Raw genomic sequence first — 18,085 nt, forward strand, 5'->3', positions numbered from 1 at the left:
TCTAATTAATGAGTTGATTATACTGTCAAATCAATCGAATGCGTTCTTTATTGGTGCAAGATCTTGCTTTATTTGCTACCGTGCTAGCTCGAAAAAAGTTAGCGTACGTTGTCCTTACTCCGGCCCAACTTTCAGCTCTTGTCGGGAGAGTGAGCGCTTGCGACTTGCTGTTTTCTGGTGAGCTGCGAGCTCGTCTGCGACGGCGACGGACGAAGAACCAGAGCATAAAATATAGTAGCAAGCAAGAGCGCCAAGCATGCAAAGCCGGCCGCCGGATGGCTCGTTCGTTCGTTGTGTGTGTGGTGAAGCAGTGGCTGATGTGATACTGTGTTGGCATTTGACATAAAATAAGCAGGTTTGGTTTGGTTTCTCACGGCGGGGCTCCGTCTGGGGTCGTCGATCTCCATCATCCAGGTCGGCCGAGACAAAGACAAGGACGAATGATGGAGACAGATTTGTATACAATTAGTTTTAAAAGAAAACTTAACTGCAGTCATCATCAGGTGCTAGGGGAATTACACTAGTACTGCAGAAGGGGAATTACATTACATTAGGATGGAGATCGAGATGGATTGACTCTTAATTAGCACCAGCCGTATGCGTCGGCGGGGAGAGGCAGGCCATTCATGAGGGTGTGGGGGAGCTGGTCGGCGAGCGGGTGTTGTCCGGGCAATGGCAGCGGCGGGGAGGAGGGCTGCAGACCTCCGGCGGCCCCGGGCAGCACGCAACCGGGGCCCTGCTGCGGATGAGGCTGCAGGTGCTGGTTCTGCTGCGGCTGCGGCAGGGGCTCGTCGTCTTCGAGCGGGAGGCGGTCGAAGGCGGCGTTGCCGAAGCAGGCGGCGACGATGACGACGGGGCCGGAGGCGACGAGCGGCCCAGCCACGGCGCCTCCCACCACCTGGCCCTGCCCGGCGGAGAGGTAGACGGTGAGGCCCGTGGCGGCCAGCGGCGGCAGGAAGGAGCCGCAGAGGGAGAGCACCTCGAACCGCCCCGCCAGGGTCGTCGTCACGACGGCGCCGGGCTGGTTCCGGATGCGCACGTTGGCCACGCTGCCGGCGCCGCTGAGCACGCACACGCCCACCTGGCGGCGGCGCGCGAACGCCGCCACGCTGCCCACCACGTCGCAGCCGGCGGCCACCTCCAGCACGTGGGCGCGCAGCGCGCTGGCGCTGTCCCGCGTGATGATCACCGGCGGCTTCGGCTTGTTCTTGGACGGCTGGACCCCGCGGGGCGGCCCCGCGGGCGGCGGACCACCGGCACCGGGTACTGGTGCTAGTCGCCGTCCACCTCTAGATGTTGCTGTTGCTGGTCGTCGTCGCCAGCGCTCTCGTTGCTTCCGGCGCGGTTGATGGTGGTGGTGTTTGTGGAACCGGACTGCCGAGACATGGCGTGTCCGTTGGGGCCGCTCGCACACACCGCGCGTCCATCCAGTCTGTCGGACAGCGACACACGCACCCACACGTATAGGAGCGGGCTTTAGTTCTCTTGAGCCAACACTTCCCTAAAAAGCTAGTCTATTAGGGGTTGCACCCTCAACCATATAAATCTTGTTTTTCCACTCTCACCACACAATGTGGGACTATCCCCAACAATCTCCCCCTCACAGATTGTGAGCCAAGATTTTGTCTGAGAATGCACTAGACCAACTTGACTTTGATATCAATTGTTGGAACCGGACCGCCGACACATGGTGTGTCCGTCAGGGCTGCCCGCACACACGGTGCGCCCACCCAGGCTGTCAGGCCGCGACACACACGCCCATACGTATAGCAGCGGGGTTTAGGTCTTTTGGGCCAACACTCACCCAAAAAGCTAGCCTATTAGGGGTTGCACCCTCAACCATATAAATCATGCTTTCCCATCCTCACCACACAATGTGAGACTATTCCCAACAATCTCCCCTCACATATTGTGAGCCGAGATTTTGTCTGAGAATGCACTGGGCCAACCTGGCTCTGATACCCATTGTTGGAACCGGACCGCCGACACATGGTGTGTCCGTCGGGGCCGCCCGCACACACGGCGCGCCCACCCAGACTGTCGGGCCGCGATACACGCGCCCGCACGTATAGCAGCGGGCTTTAAGTCTCCTGGGCCAACACTCCCCCCAAAAAGCTAGCCTATTAGTGGTTGCACCCGCAACCATATAAACCATGCTTTCCCACCCTCACCACACAATGTGGGACTATTCCCAATAGTGTTGCTGTCGTCCACGAGCTCCTGCTTCGCGCCACGGGGGACCCCGCCGCCCATGAGCTCCAGGTGGTGGTGGTGCTCCTAGAAGTGCTGGAACGCCGGGTGCTGCCGCCCTGGGAACAGGTGGTGGTGGCCGGGTCCGCCGAACGGGTGGCGGAACGGCGCCACGGGCGGCGTGAAGTGGTGCCCGCCACCGTGAGCCGCCGCCACGGGATCCATATTGCCGCCCGGCCGGCCAGCCACACGAGCGCGCACAAGGCCCGACTGTGCTGGTCGTACTCGTGCGTCCCGATCGACGACGGTGGCGGTCAAAGGGAAGGAAGCGAGTGAGCGAGCGGTGTGCTGGTGGCTGGTGCTGCTGCTCTCGGAGGCCGGATGCCGGAGGGTGCGGGGTGCGGTGGGGGATGGGGGTTAAGACAAGCGTGTGGTCTGGGTGGATAACGAGCCGAGCGGGCTCGGCTCGTTAAGTTAACGAGCCACAGTCAGCTCGGCTCGGCTCGTTTACGAGCCCGAACTAGCTCGTTTAGCTCGCGAGCCAGAGCAGAAAAAATAAAATGTACATAATTATTATTTTTAGTTAATTTCAAACTAATTTAACAATAGAAAATAGTAATTATACTTATAGTTTCACAAACCATGTCAATACAACACCAAATCAGCACAATTCATCACTCATTAATTCACAATTCACATACATGTTCATCAGTTTAACCCATAATTATATTTGCATAGACCAAATTAACACATAGACATAGTTCATTAATCATTATTTTAATTCATAGGCCATAGACACCGCACATATATATAACATTGTCGGCATTTCGGACCCGCGAGGTCCGTCAACCAACCAGTGAATTTGTTGTTGCGTGCCCCTGCCCAGATGGGTTGATGCAAGATGGAACACAAGAGGGAAATGAGGCTTATGTTATCCTGCACCGGGGTGCTCGTAGTAGGGGTTACAAGCGTCGCGAGAGAGTGAGGGCAAGAGCGAGAGAGAGAGTCCCTGCGTCCCTGTAACATCCCAAAATCCCAACCCAGGTTTGAAACCCTAACCCCCCCTTGGTTTTATTCTTCTCCCTTAACCCTACCCCTAGGTCACCCAATCCTTTGCATGCACTTAAAATGATTTGAAGCACCTCACATAAACCATATTTATCACCAAGTTCATTTAGAGAATTTTTGTTAAGAGAAAAAGAAACAAAAGACACAAAAGTAGAAAAGAAAAAGAAAAAGAAATAGAATAAGAAAAGAAAAAGGAAATCCCTCTCCCCTCCCTCGGCTGGGCCGAATTTCAGCCTAGCTCGCGCGCGCCCGCTCCCCCCCCCCCCTCTCTTCCGGCCCAGGCGGCCCAATCCGCGCGCCGCTCCCGCCCACTGGCAGCCCGACCCCGCCCGTCAGCGCCTCACCGCTCTCTCTCTCTCGCGGACCTATCTCTCACTGGCAGCCCGACCCCACCCGTCAGCTCCTTCTCCCTCGCCCATCCCTCACCGGCGCGATCGCCGCCGAGCGCCCCTCGCCTCGTCGCCTCGCCATTAATGATCGCCAGCCTCCGCGACAACCCCGCCACTGTGCTTGAGCCGACCTCTCACCCCCTCAGCCTGCCCGAGCCGTCCCAATCGACGTTAGTGCCATTCCCGTACCCATGGCGAGCTCGCCGGTGCTCGCCGTCTCCCCCATCCCCCTCCCTCCCCCGAGCGCCTATAAAAGGGCCCGCTCGAGCCCCGTCTTCGCCACACAACTCCAGCCATCCCCACTGCCCTCCTCCCCGAGCTGTTCAAGCAAGCGCCGTCGTGCTCCCTGCCTTGCTCTGGTGAGCTCCCTTCCCCCTCTCTAGCGTTTCTCTGTTCAATTAAGCTATGGCCGAAGCTCCGCCACATGCTCACGATCACTAGGCACCACTTTGCCTCCCCTGTCGTGGCCGAAAACCTCACCGGCGGCTTCACCGTCGTGGACCGGCCGCCATAGGCCCCCGCAGGCCAAATTCGCCCCACCATCGTGACCCACTCCAACCGCTCGTGCTTCGCCACCACTTCCCCGCCAGAGAACGGGACCGACGGCGGAAAACCGCCGCGGAGTTTGCCGCCGACCGGCCCCGGTCGAGCCCCTTCCCCCTCCGTTGCCGAGTAACGCCGTCAGCCCCCCCCCCCTCTCTCCCTGGCTGGTGGGCCCGCGCTACGGCGCCGTCCCCGCCGCCGTTACCTCGCAGCTGGGCCGGCTGGGCCGCAAGCGCGCCCGCGCCCGCGCGCCATGTGGGCCAAAATTCCCCCCCGACCCAGTTGGATGGAGAATCCCTTTTCTTTTTCTTTTCCTATTTTCTTTTCTCACTTTCACATATATATTTAGATACTAATATTTTATGCACCATAAATTGTCTAAATAAATTATTAGGGCACAAAAATAATAAAGTATAACAACTTGCACACCCCACAAAGGTCACTATGTTTGATGTATTGTTATTGTCTATGTTTAATTAGCGGAAGAGGGATCCGATCCTCCGGAACTCTTAGCTCCGGAAGAAGGGCAAGAACCCGACCCCTTCGAGATTAACCTCTTGTGCCAGGAAAGCTTCGACGAAGGCAAGTCCATCTTTCCCTTGATGCATTATTTACCTATCTCTCTCTACCACTGCCTAAGCCTGGATTATGGGATGGGAATCGAATTGCATGGTAAGCATGAGAGAGCCCGCATTAACCATTACTTCGATTAAAAGATATGGGACAAGTAAAAAGGGGTATAAGTGAAATGTTTTCCAAAAGAGTGCGATGAAGGGTACACACCCTCATCACCTGGTGAAGTAGGATGATCAGGGACTCCCTGGTTTAGGGGAGGGCCTAAGGTGTTGGCTCAGCTGGTTTAGGCGTGAGCAGAAGGATCGTCCTCTCATATAAGGATCGGTTTGTCATCTTTCATTACCTGTACTCTCAAAAGTACAACCACTCGAGGCTGTGTGGGCAGCCACTCAATCTGAACTCGTACGGTCCAACCCCAGGGTTATGAAGGCTGGGGTAGCACCGGGAGGATAAGGAGGGGGAATGTTTTGTCCGGTTTGGACATGGCGGTGGCCTGACTCCTTCCGGTATAACCGTTAAGGTTCGGACGTACAAGGAAGGAAAGAGTTTCGGATTCGGGTCTCATTGGCCATGAGATCGCAGAGCCGGACTAGTGGGTAAAGTGTACCCCTCTGCGCAGAGTCTAAACCTATTTGAATAGTCTGTGTCCACTGGTATGGACGAGTCTGGTATGGTATGACAATTAGTGTTTCTACTACAACTGGGAACAGGGAAATGTGTGTGTATGTTCTGGAAATAAAGTAGTACCACAGGAGCGGGAAGCTCAGTGGTGGTCAAGCAGGTGTTACTTCTATTGTCTTGGGAAAACCCTAACCATTGAGTATTGCCTTTCTCTGAAAAAGTATGAGTGACTTCAACTCCACCATATAAAGCATGTACAATATAGGTCACTTTCTCTTTACGGGAGCCGGGTGGGCTTGCGGAATACCTAGTGTATTCACCCAGATTTATTTATGTTTTTCAGCAGCTGAGGACTTCTTTTCTGCTATGCTTGATTGATGGGGCTGTGTCTTCACCCAGTTCTGCCTGTGGCCTGGGCTATTTTATCTTCCACTGCGCTTATTGTTTTTCGGCTCACTTTCGAGCTTGTATCCCCGATATTGTAATAACATTATTCAGACTCTATAACTATTTGAAGTAATGAATGTGGTTACTAGCCTCCTGGGACTAGTAATTGTATCACATTTGAGTCCCAAAGGATCGGGACGCTTCAGGTGGTATCAGAGCCTATAGGACTGGCCGTAGACCACAGCCCTGACCTTAAAAGTTGCCTTAACAAGAAAACACCTCTTACCTCCAAGAAACACTCTTTCCCCTTTTCCCCGATATTAATAGACCTTTCTTTTCGTCTACCAGATGGAAAACCCCTGGGTGATTAGGACTTCCTATTGCTCAGAGGAGGAAGGCTTTCCTCACCTTCTTCGGAGCTGCGCGCTGCGCTTGGGGATCCGCAAGAAGCCCGAACATGTCTGGAAGGAGTACCGTGAAAATGGAATGGAAAAGTGCTCTACGGCGGTCTACTTGGGAGAAAGCCAGAACTACCCAAACCACCTGTTGGGGACTTGTTCTCAAATGCTATGAGTCAAGAACAAGGCAACATAGAAAATGTTAATCGGTAAAGTCCTTCGTCCTTCGAAGCATTATTCCCCTTAGGATATAATGGTTTTCGGACGAAGGTTATGAAGGACGTACCTTCATAAATACATTATATAATGACGAAGGATGAATTGTAAGGAATATAATGGGCAACATAAACAATTATATATATTATTATCATGTGTAAACCGAAATAACGTTGGATTACAATTGTACCTTCAACTTGAAGGAGATGAAAGTACAAGCGTGACGCAAAAGCGAATGCCAAATCAGCGTCCCCAGTACGGGGGTACTGTTCACCTATTTATAGGCACGGGACACAGCCCATACAAAATTACATTCATGCCCTTTACATTTGATAATAATTCTATAGTAGTCTATCGAGGTCTGAATAGCCTTTTCATCTTTAAGTCGGTTTCATTTTCTGCTGCCACGCCGAAGCTTCCCTGTTCAAATCTTCGGCGCTGTATCGACCTTCGTATTATCCTGGTCTTCTCCTGCCGCGATACCGACTTGAGTCCGAAGGCACCTGCTCACACATTATACTTCCAGAAATATTGTTAAATCCTGTTTTTGAGGACCTTCGTAAGCCGAAGGCCCCCAACAGTAGCCCCTCGCAATATAAATTTGTTTAAAATAATAAATTTAGATTGCGACATGGATGAAGGCATTACGCCGAAGGTCCGAAAAAACACCTTCCCTTTGCTAGAATAGCAACATTCACTGACAGGCGGGGTCTTTCAATTTTCAACGCATTGGGCGTATAAATACAGTCATACCGCAAACTCATTTGGCACGCTCTCTGGCCATCTGCTCCCGCTCACTCAATTTTTAGCTCTTGTGCACTAAGATTTGCTAAGTTTTTAGTTTTGAAGCTTCGGCTTTGAAAATAGTTTTAAGTGTTTCCGAAGATGTCTGAAGATAAGAAGGCTGCTGCTGAGATGAAGCTGAGTCTCGACGAAGAGAAAAACTTGGGGTTTCTTATAGCGATGTCAAAGACCAATACAGAAAAATCACCAAGGAGATTTTGGAAGGTTTGTCTGAAGATACTGGTGACAGTGACAGTTATGATGTGGACAGTGGTGGTGAAGACTCCGAAGATCGTCCCTGGCGACCAAGCCATTCAGTTTATGGTAAATCAACTATCAAAGAGAATCATCTTGTCAACATGAGAGGAAGGTATTTCCGGGATTTGTCCGTTGTGAGGGCCGACGAAGGGGAGAAGACTTGTCCACACCCTGAAGAGAATGAAGTCGTAGTGTACCGAAGCTTTTTGAAAGCTGGACTGCGATTTCCCTTGAGCAGCTTCGTCGTGGAGGTGCTGAAAATCTTTGAAGTCTATCTTCACCAACTTACCCCCGAGGCAATCATAAGGCTGGATATCTTTGTGTGGGCCGTGAGGAGCCAAGGTCTGAAGCCTGATGCAAAAAGCTTCTGCAATATACACGAATTATCATACGAAACAAAACCTTGGGGTAAGGAACAGTATCACAATAATTTTGGCGCTACAGTTTCGTTTCTCGGTCCAGGTCAAGCTGTCCCGTGCCAACCTTTCGGAAGAGATGGCCCGGAGACTGGATGACAGAATGGTTTTATGTGAAGAATGACCTGTCAGTACGAGAAGATATCAAAGGTATAATTATGCGCCCTATTTGGCAAAGCTTCGGCCTTCGGAGGCCGAAGGTTGAAATGAATGAAGCTGCCGAAGAATGCCAGAGAGCCTTCGGCGTTATCTGCTCTTTTATTGGAACGAGAGATTTGGTACAAGAGCATATTGCCTTCAGGGTATGGCCACTTGCGGAGAAATGGGAAATGCCGCAAGAAACTATAAAAGAGGCCGACGAAGGTGGACTTATCAGGCTGAAGTACACTTTTAAGTTCGGAGATAAATTCGTTGAGCCAGATGATGACTAGTTAAAAAGCATTGAAAATTTAAGTGATGAATTGCTTGGGGCTTATTCGAAGGCCGAAGATACTGCACTGTCAGCAGCCTTCGGAGGCCGAAAAAAGAAAAGGCTGAATCGGGTGTTTGATGCAATCGGGTTCGTCTACCCTGATTATCGTTATCCCATTCGAGGAAAGAAAAGAAAAAACACAACCTCTGCGAAAGAAGAAGCTGCAACTGTTCCTAGCGAGCCAGAACCGAAAAGAAAGAGGATAAAGGTCCTCACACATCGGCCGCGCTATATTGAACCAGCTTTGGTGCCTGAGTTCACCGGAGAAACTACTTCGGCCACCGAGGCTGAAAAGCCAACCAAACCAACCTTGCTGCCAGAAGTTGCAGATATGGCCGAAGCGCCAACAAGGATAGAATTGGAAGAACCGAAGATTCTGCTACCAGAAACCAAAGAGATGGCCGAAGCGCCATCCCCAGAAAAAATGGAAGAAGTGAAAAAACCAACTGAAGAAAAAGCATCAGAAGTTGTGAGTCCTGCAGCAAATGTTGAGACAATAAAAAATCAAAAAGTGCCGGCAGTGACTCCGAAAAGAAAGAGAATGGCTAATGTGCTAGATGTACTGGAAACAATTAAATCTTCAAGCACACCTCCGAAGAAGACTGCTGCCATTCCCGAAGCGAAAAGTGAAATTTCTGATACTAAAGCCCCAAAGCAAGAAACTGAAGCCGAAGCTGGGTCCTCAGAGCCCGTGAAGATAAAATCTTTGGAAACCGAGGAAGAAAAAGTAACAGAGCCAACTTTTGTTAAAGAAACCAGTGATATTGCCCCCGAAGCATCCCCCAAAGTCCTTGATTACATTGTTCGTCATGCTTCGGGGAAAATACTATCAGAAAAAGAAGAGCAAGAGGCCCAGCGCTACGCCCAAAAACTGAAGTATCCAAAGGGGGCGTTAATATTCAATGGCAGTGGAGAAGAAGACTTTTTGTATTGTCTCCCTGACAGTAAGGAGATCTCTGTCTGTCGGGAGATGAGCAAGAGCTTCGGATTCCCATCATTGGAAGATGGGCTCTCGGTGCTGTCGAAGAATGATCTGGCCGACAGCCTGGCCTATAATAGCTTAAAGGTGCAACAAATGAGATCTTTGCATCTTTGTAGAAACCAAACAAACAAAAAAACAAAAAAAAATTGTTTGTTTAAATCTATTGACACACACAAATTTTTCTTTATAGGGCCTGATACTTAGCAATGCCCTCAGGGCACAGAAGGATGCTGAAGACGAAGGGTGTGCTATAGCCCTGAGCAACCTTCGTTCCGAAGTAATTGAACTGAGGAACGAAGGTCTCGAAAAAGATAAGATATTACATTCATTGATAAATAAAATAAAAGAAGACGAAGCTGCTTTTAAAGGTCAAGCTGAAGCTCAGAAGCGCGAAATTGAAGATCTTCGTAAACAACTGGCCAGAGCCAAGGAAGAACGCATACTTGAAGAAACAAAGCGAGAACTCAGCGACCAATGGGCAGATCACTTAGAAGGAACTGTTGAAGAGCTTCGGTCGTCCAAGAAGAGATGCTATAACAAATCTATAGAGTGTGTTAAGAAGTTAAAGGCTAGCTTCGCCAGGGTCGGCGCCTTCTCAAGCGAAGAAAACTTTACGAGAGGCAATCCCGAAGGTCCCATCGAATGGATCGACCACGAAGCTGAGGCCTTCGAAGAAATTTTAAATAGCCGTGGAGATATATGTGCTTTCTCTGGTGCCAGAGGAATTGCCACCATTTTAGAGAAAAAGGGCTGCGAACATGTAAAAATTTTGGCACAATCCGAAGCTGCTTTGTCCTTCGAAGATGCAAGAGATCCTTCGGCCGAAGCTAGCATGATCGGTGGAAAATTTTTCACCGATATCTGGGATAATGGTGGACGAGAAATGGCCGGAGAAATTATTCGAAAAAGTGAAAAGGGCATTCACGATGCTAGAGAAGTGGCTGAGGCTGCTGAAAAGAGCGCAGAGCCCGAAGGTCAATTAGGTATTAACTAATAGTTTTTATTGTGTTGTAATTTTAAGTTTTAAGATTCGTTTGCAATTTGTAATAGCAATGTAGCCATATCCTGCCCTACTTCAGATCCTGCTAAAGCGTCTTCAGGCCCTCAGCTAAAATGAGACGACGAGATTAAAAAGATGGCTGAAGCTATTATGGACGAAGTCGTCAATCGGCTCCTGAACGAGGCTGCAGAAGTCGTTTTGAGAGAAGATTAAGTACTATTGTAAAAACTTCTGAAATGTGATATATTGTAACATTTTGTAACCTTGAATGTAATATACCTGTTTTCATTGTTCAATTCTTTACGATGCATGAAATTTTATACGTACCGTTTTTGAGTCTTTGACGAAAAAACACCTTCCCTTCTTTTCATGCTTCGTGAAGAAAAATCTTTCTTTGTCACAACAATATCTAGTGCTCTGATGAATAATATCCAGGCTTCGTGAAGATATTTTCCGAAGCTATACTTCTGAAGATCAATAATGTATCTCCTTGTGACATTATGATTTTTCCCTTTTTTTCAAAACATTCTTCTGTAGATCGATATTGTGTCCACCTCTTGTGCCATATGCAACATGATGTATGATGCTTATGCTATGCGAAATGATGTGATGATGTTATGTTATGTGAGGTGATGTTTATTCCGAAGATGCACACGCATCCCTGCAATAAAACACATAATCTTTTATAAGCCTCCCTTAGGAGCTTCTTCGCCTTTTACTTCAGCGGAATCAGCGTTTATTTTTCGCTGTAAGCCTCCCTTAGGAGCTTCTTCGCCTTTTACTTTCAGCGGTATTCGCATTGACTTTTCGCGCTTCGCCCTTTACTTAGGCGGTATCAGCGTTGACTTTTCGCTGTATGCTCTGCATTCCCTTTGGAACAACTTTGGAGCAGAAAACTTACACTGCGCTCCCTCTGGAGCGGCTTTTTGTGACTTCGGCAAACTTACTATGCGTTCCTTAAAACGACTTTTTGTTGCTTCGAAGAATTTTCGATAATCCGAAGGTCCTCTCTGTTATCATGAATCTTTAAACTTCAACAACTTAGGCCTGTGAAGAAAATATATTTTCCTTGTGGCAAACAACGAAATTATTTACATGAAATCTAAACAATGTCCTTTGTTACACAGAAAAGAAGACTGAATAAGAAAGACTGCTATTAAGGTAGGATATTTGTCAATAGATGTGCTTTGACTCTGGCACAGTTGTGTTTACTGTACGAGCTTCGGACTGCTCTCTGAAGTCCCTTTGATGTGGAGCATACTGGCTCCCTTCTGGCTGCTGGCCTTGTTGTAGCGGAGGTGGAGGCGGAGGCTGTTGCCAGGAAGCTTGAAGTTGACTCGCCGAAGTAACAGAAACTGCAGGGTGGTTGCCCACATATTCTGGGATGTAAGGTGAATGATACGAAGCAGTATGCATGACCTGCTTCGGCTGAGCTTGCTGCGCTGCGGCTTCAGCTATTTCCTTTTGCTTCTGGATGGTAACATGGCACATCCTGGTGGTATGGCCTTTGTTCTCACCGCAAAACAAGCAAAAGATTCTTCTTGGTTGATCTCCGAATCTTCCGCCGAAGCCCCTGGCGCCTCTGCCTCTTGGGGCTGGTGGTCGGAAGGGGCCTTGTTGTTGCCCCGAAGCCTGTGAGGAACACTGTGGCCTTTGCTGTTGGCTTCCTCGATCATCATTTTGGGTAGAGTTGTGAATTGATCTAACATGCCTCGGATAGAACCTTCCTCCGAAGCCCCTGGTCATTTCAGAAAACCTGAAAGCCTCCTTCCTTCTTTGGCGAAAATCATTATCGGCCCGAATGTACTCGTCCATCTTCTGAAGCAGCTTCTCCAAAGTTTGAGGGGGCTTCCTAGCGAAGTACTGAGCTGACGGTCCTGGCCGAAGCCCCTTGATCATGGCCTCAATGACAATTTCATTGGGCACCATTGGTGCCTGTGCCCTCAACCGCAAGAACCTTCGGACGTACGCCTGAAGGTATTCTTCGTGATCCTGGGTGCACTGGAATAAAGCTTGAGCAGTGACCGGCTTCGTCTGAAACCCTTGGAAGCTAGTTAACAGCAAGTCCTTCAGCTTCTGCCATGAAGTGATCGTTCCTGGTCGAAGGGAGGAATACCAGGTTTGAGCAACACTCCTGACAGCCATAACAAAAGATTTGGCCATGACTGCAGCATTGCCACCATACGAAGACACTGTTGCTTCGTAGCTCATCAAAAACTGCTTCGGGTCTGAGTGGCCATCGAATACGGGAAGCTGAGGCGGTTTGTAGGACGGGGGCCAAGGTGTAGCCTGCAGCTCAGCGGACAGAGGAGAAGCATCATCGAAAACAAAATTCCCATGATGGAAATTATCATACCAGTCATCTTCGTTGAGGAAACCCTCCTGATGAAGGTCTTGGTGCTGAGGCCTTCGGTGCTGCTCATCCTGAGCAAGATGACAAACTTCTTCAGAGGCTTCGTCTATCTGCCTTTGCAGTTCAGCTAACCTGGCCATCTTTTCTTTCTTCCTCTGCACCTGTTGATGGAGCATCTCCATGTCTCTGATTTCTTGATCTATCTCGTCCTCTGGTGGTGTCGGGCTGACAGCCTTCCTTTTCTGGCTTCGGGCCTCCTGAAGAGAGACAGTCTCCTGATTGTGGTCCAGCGGTTGGAGAGCTGCAGTGCCAGTTGCTGAAGCTTTCTTCGGCGCCATAACGAAGGTTTATGATCGCCGAAGGTGTTCAAAAAACTCAGAGTGTGGAAGCGAGTTCACCGGAGGTGGGCGCCAATGTTGGGGACTTGTTCTCAAATGCTATGAGTCAAGAACAAGGCAACATAGAAAATGTTAATCGGTAAAGTCCTTCGTCCTTCGAAGCATTATTCCCCTTAGGATATAATGGTTTTCGGACGAAGGTTATGAAGGACGTACCTTCATAAATACATTATATAATGACGAAGGATGAATTGTAAGGAATATAATGGGCAACATAAACAATTATATATATTATTATCATGTGTAAACCGAAATAACGTTGGATTACAATTGTACCTTCAACTTGAAGGAGATGAAAGTACAAGCGTGACGCAAAAGCGAATGCCAAATCAGCGTCCCCAGTACGGGGGTACTGTTCACCTATTTATAGGCACGGGACACAGCCCATACAAAATTACATTCATGCCCTTTACATTTGATAATAATTCTATAGTAGTCTATCGAGGTCTGAATAGCCTTTTCATCTTTAAGTCGGTTTCATTTTCTGCTGCCACGCCGAAGCTTCCCTGTTCAAATCTTCGGTGCTGTATCGACCTTCGTATTATCCTGGTCTTCTCCTGCCGCGATACCGACTTGAGTCCGAAGGCACCTGCTCACACATTATACTTCCAGAAATATTGTTAAATCCTGTTTTTGAGGACCTTCGTAAGCCGAAGGCCCCCAACACCACCCTCCCTTCCAAATTACTTTCATCGGGCACCGCTTCCCAGACACTTGCCAGAGCGTTGCTCGAAAAGCCCTCAAACAACTGTGCCAAAACTATAGCCGAGAGATCTTTGAGACCCCCCTCCGATATTTCCCACCCAGCAACAAAAACACCCCCACCTGGAAGAAAAGACTCCAGGCTCTGTCAGGAGGAGATCCCATAGAAGATGATCCCACTATCGTCTACATGGCCGGATACCTCCACACCCTTGACAACCACTACGATGAGCTCTCCTCCCACTGTACCCACCTAAACTCCCGAGTGGAAAGCCTAGAGCAGCAAGTCAAAGAGCTTAAGCAAGAGAAGGCATCTCTCCAGGAGAGTCTCAGCATAGTGGAAGGCGAGGAAGCCAACACCCGGGAGGCCTATCGGACCTTGAAGATAGACTTTGACAAGAAGCTAAAGGCACTCACCCCCAAAAAGAAGATCCAGAAGAAGACCACTAACCAGGGATGCCAGACAGAGAAGAAGAAGAAGAAGGCCCCTCTAGCCCTACCTCCCCCCAGAATAGATGACTGGTCCGACGAAGAAGATGTATCCCTAGCCAGCCTCGACGATCTTCTCAAGGCATTTGGGGACACCTTAGACAAGGAACTCGCTAGTACCTCGAAGAACGCTCTCGTGTAGTCCCACCTGTAGTAATCTTATGCTTGTAATGTGATGGTGTAATGAATAAAATAACTTGGTTGAAAACAATTTGCATGTGCATGATAGTGACTCTCTTCCCTGGCAGATGGCTTCGGATAAAACCACGCCTATCGCCTCAGGGATTGGAGCAGGTTTCCCCCGAAGAGCTGAAGGGGAAGTCGTTAGAGAAGAAAGTGAAACCCACCTCCCCGCACCTCCACCCCTACCCTTAGACCTAGCCCAAGTTCTAGCCAATCAGACCCGACTCATCGAGGTCCTCACTCGAAATCTGGAAAATCAACGGCCGAATGGTGGAAGACCGCAAGACAGAATGGGGGACTTCCTAAGACTCAAACCTCCCACGTTCACCGGATCAAGCAACTCCCTCGATGCAGACGATTGGATGTGCACGATCAAAAGGAAACTGGAAGCCATTGGTTGCCCAGAAAATCAGCGTGTTCAACTGGCTGCCCACCAACTTTCTGGGATGGCCTTAGCCTGGTGGGACACCTTCAACGTCACCATCAGAGATGCTACCTGGGCGGAGTTTGAAGCAGCTTTCCGGGAGCACCATGTGCCCCAAGGACTGGTACAGCTTAAGGAGGACGAGTTCCGAGAATTGACTCAAGACGGAAGATCTGTCAGCGAATATGTGCACAAGTTCACTGAGTTAGCCCGCTACGCGCCAGATGATGTCAATACCGAGAGCAAAAAGATGGCCCATTTCCTGAAGGGACTCAGGCCGGAACTCAAGACAATTCTGGCTAGCCAAGACTTCCTCAACTTCTCTCACCTTTCCAACAAGGCCATGCAAGTTGAAAGGGCTAAGGAGGAAGAAAAAGGACATCTCAAAAGGAAGTTCCAGGTTCTCCGGGCACAGCAGTAGGACCGGCACCAGAAGACTCGATCATTTGGGTTTCCACCCAAGGGGCCCAACTTCAGTAAACCAGCTGGACCCACTCCGTCACGATTCAGCCAGCAGAGTCAGAGCTCTTTCCATTCCCCCTCAGTGGCAAGCAACCAACCTCCGGCAAATGCATGTTGGCACTGCGGTGATCCAAGTCACTTCAAGAACAACTGTCCGCAACTGAAGCCACCGGGACCCGCCTACTCCAACTCGGTGAATGGCCCCAAGAATACCTCGACATCCGCCCCCAAAGCGCCCTCCGCCGTCAGCCAGCAGAACAAGACTCCGTACCAAGGGAGGGCACGTGTAAATCACGTCGATGCCCAGGAAGCTCAGCAGGCTCCGGGAGTAGTACTCGGTGAGTTCCTTGTTGAATTTACTCCTGCTACCGTACTTTTCGATTCTGGAGCATCCCACTCTTTCATAGCCACTAGCTTTGTGGAAAAATTTGGCATTCCCTCTACTCCTCTAGAGATTCCCTTGGTCACCCGAACCCCAGGGTCCGACCTCCTATGCCAGCTAAAATGCTCCCAAGTCAGAATCCTTTTAAGTGGGGTAGTATTCCTGGCAGACTTAACTGTCTTGCCATCCAAAGGAATTGATGTAATCCTAGGGATGGATTGGCTAACTAAACACAAAACATCATCAGTTGCGCAGACAAGATAGTCCTCCTCACCGACCAGCAGGGAAAGTCAGTCTCTTGCCAAGCACAGCCACCCGCTAGTGACCCAATGATGTTCAATCTAACAACGGAAAGTATGTCAGTAGTAGAAGAATTCATGGACGCGTTTCCAGAAGAATTGCCAGGAATGCCACCAGAAAGAGAAGTGGAGTTCTACATAGATCTAATTCCTGGAACAGCACCCATCGCAAAGAGACCATACCGCATGGCTCCAACCGAGTTAGCAGAACTGAAGCTTCAAATCTCAGACCTTCAGCAAAAGGGTACATTTGTCCCAGCTCATCACCTTGGGGAGCACCAGTCCTGTTCGTCTCCAAGAAGGATGGAAGCATGAGAATGTGTATTGATTACCGATTGTTAAATGAAGTTACCATCAAGAACAAGTATCCACTTCCTCGGATTGACGACCTCTTTGATCAGCTTCAAGGAGCCAAGTACTTCTCCAAGATAGACCTAAGGTCTGGTTACCACCAATTGAGGATCAAGGAAGCAGACATCCAAAAGACTGCATTCGTCACCCGGTACGGGCAATATGAGTTCACAGTAATGTCGTTCGGACTGACAAACGCACCCGCCTTTTTCATGAACCTCATGAATAAAGTGTTTATGGAAGAGCTAGATAAGTTTGTCGTAGTCTTCATCGACGACATCCTTATTTACTCCAAGAACCGCGAAGACCATAAGCGTCACCTTCGGATCGTCCTTGGAAAACTCAGAGCACACCAACTTTATGCCAAACTCAGTAAATGTGAATTCTGGTTGGAAAAGATAGCCTTCCTTGGGCATATCTTAACCGCAGAAGGAATAGAAGTGGACCCTTCCAAAGTAGAAGCAGTGTCAAAATGGAGGCAACCAACCAACGTCAGTGAAGTTCGAAGCTTCCTAGGAATGGTAGGGTATTACCGCCGCTTCATCAAACGATTCTCCAGCATCGCGAGACCAATGACAGAACTTCTCAAGAAAGACCATAAATTTGTGTGGACCCCAAAATGTGAAGGAAGTTTCCAAATCATAAAGGAGAAACTCACAATGGCACCCGTTCTATCACTGCCAGATATTCATCAAGATTTTGTCGTCTTCTGTGATGCCTCGAGGCAAGGCTTAGGGTGTGTGCTAATGCAAAACGAGAAAGTCATTGCTTACGCATCACGCCTACTCAAGCCGCACGAGCGGAATTACCCCACCCATGATTTGGAATTGGCAGCCATAGTGCATGCCTTAAAGATATGGAGGCATTACCTAATCGGAAACAAATGCCACATTTTCACCGATCACAAGAGTCTAAGGTACATATTCACTCAACCTGATCTCAACCTCCGTCAGCGAAGATGGTTAGAACTGATCAAGGATTACGACCTATAAATTCACTATCACCCCGGGAAGGCCAACGTGGTAGCCGACGCCCTCAGTCAAAAGCCATTCGGAATAAAAGGGACCAACTTTCTAGAAGACTGGAAGAAAGAATAAGCACAACTAAATGTATGTCTGGGAAACAACGACAGTCTCGAAGTCAAACCAATGCTAGAAGACCTCATCTGCAAAGCTCAACATCTAGACCCAGAGACGGCAAGGCTTGTGGAGAAAGCCCGCAAGGAACAACTCCCGGACCTCAGGACAGATGACCAAGGAGTCCTTTGGTTCAAACACCGTCTATGTGTACCAAAAGGGGAAACCCGAGAAGTCCTACTCAAGGAAGCTCACGACTTGGCCTACTCCATCCACCCCGAAACTACCAAGATGTACCTGGACCTCAAGACCAGATACTGGTGGAAGGGGATGAAGAAAGAAATAGCTCAGTATGTGGCCCAATGTGACATCTGCCAACGGACGAAGGCCGAACACCAAAAACCTGCTAGCCTATTACAACCCCTCCCGATACCTGAATGGAAGTGGGAAGAAATAAGCATGGACTTCGTAACCGGACTGCCCCGGACGCAGAAAGGGAATGACTCCATCTGGGTAATAATAGACCGCCTCACCAAGGTAGCCCATTTCATTCCAGTGAAAACTACCTTTGGAGGAGCCACCCTTGCCCGGATTTACCTCAAGGAGATAGTCAGACTCCACGGCATCCCAAGGAAGATAGTGTCAGACAGAGGAACCCAGTTCACAT

General features: G+C 49.3%; 1 pseudogene; it reads right to left on the reverse strand.

The window, feature by feature from the left end:
• Window positions 1-504: 504 nt before the first annotated feature.
• On the reverse strand, window positions 505-2,415 carry LOC103629448 (AT-hook motif nuclear-localized protein 18-like; annotated as a pseudogene).
• Window positions 2,416-18,085: the final 15,670 nt, after the last annotated feature.

Source organism: Zea mays, chromosome 6 (genome assembly GCF_902167145.1).
Source record: "Zea mays cultivar B73 chromosome 6, Zm-B73-REFERENCE-NAM-5.0, whole genome shotgun sequence".
NCBI classification, from domain to species: domain Eukaryota; kingdom Viridiplantae; phylum Streptophyta; class Magnoliopsida; order Poales; family Poaceae; genus Zea; species Zea mays.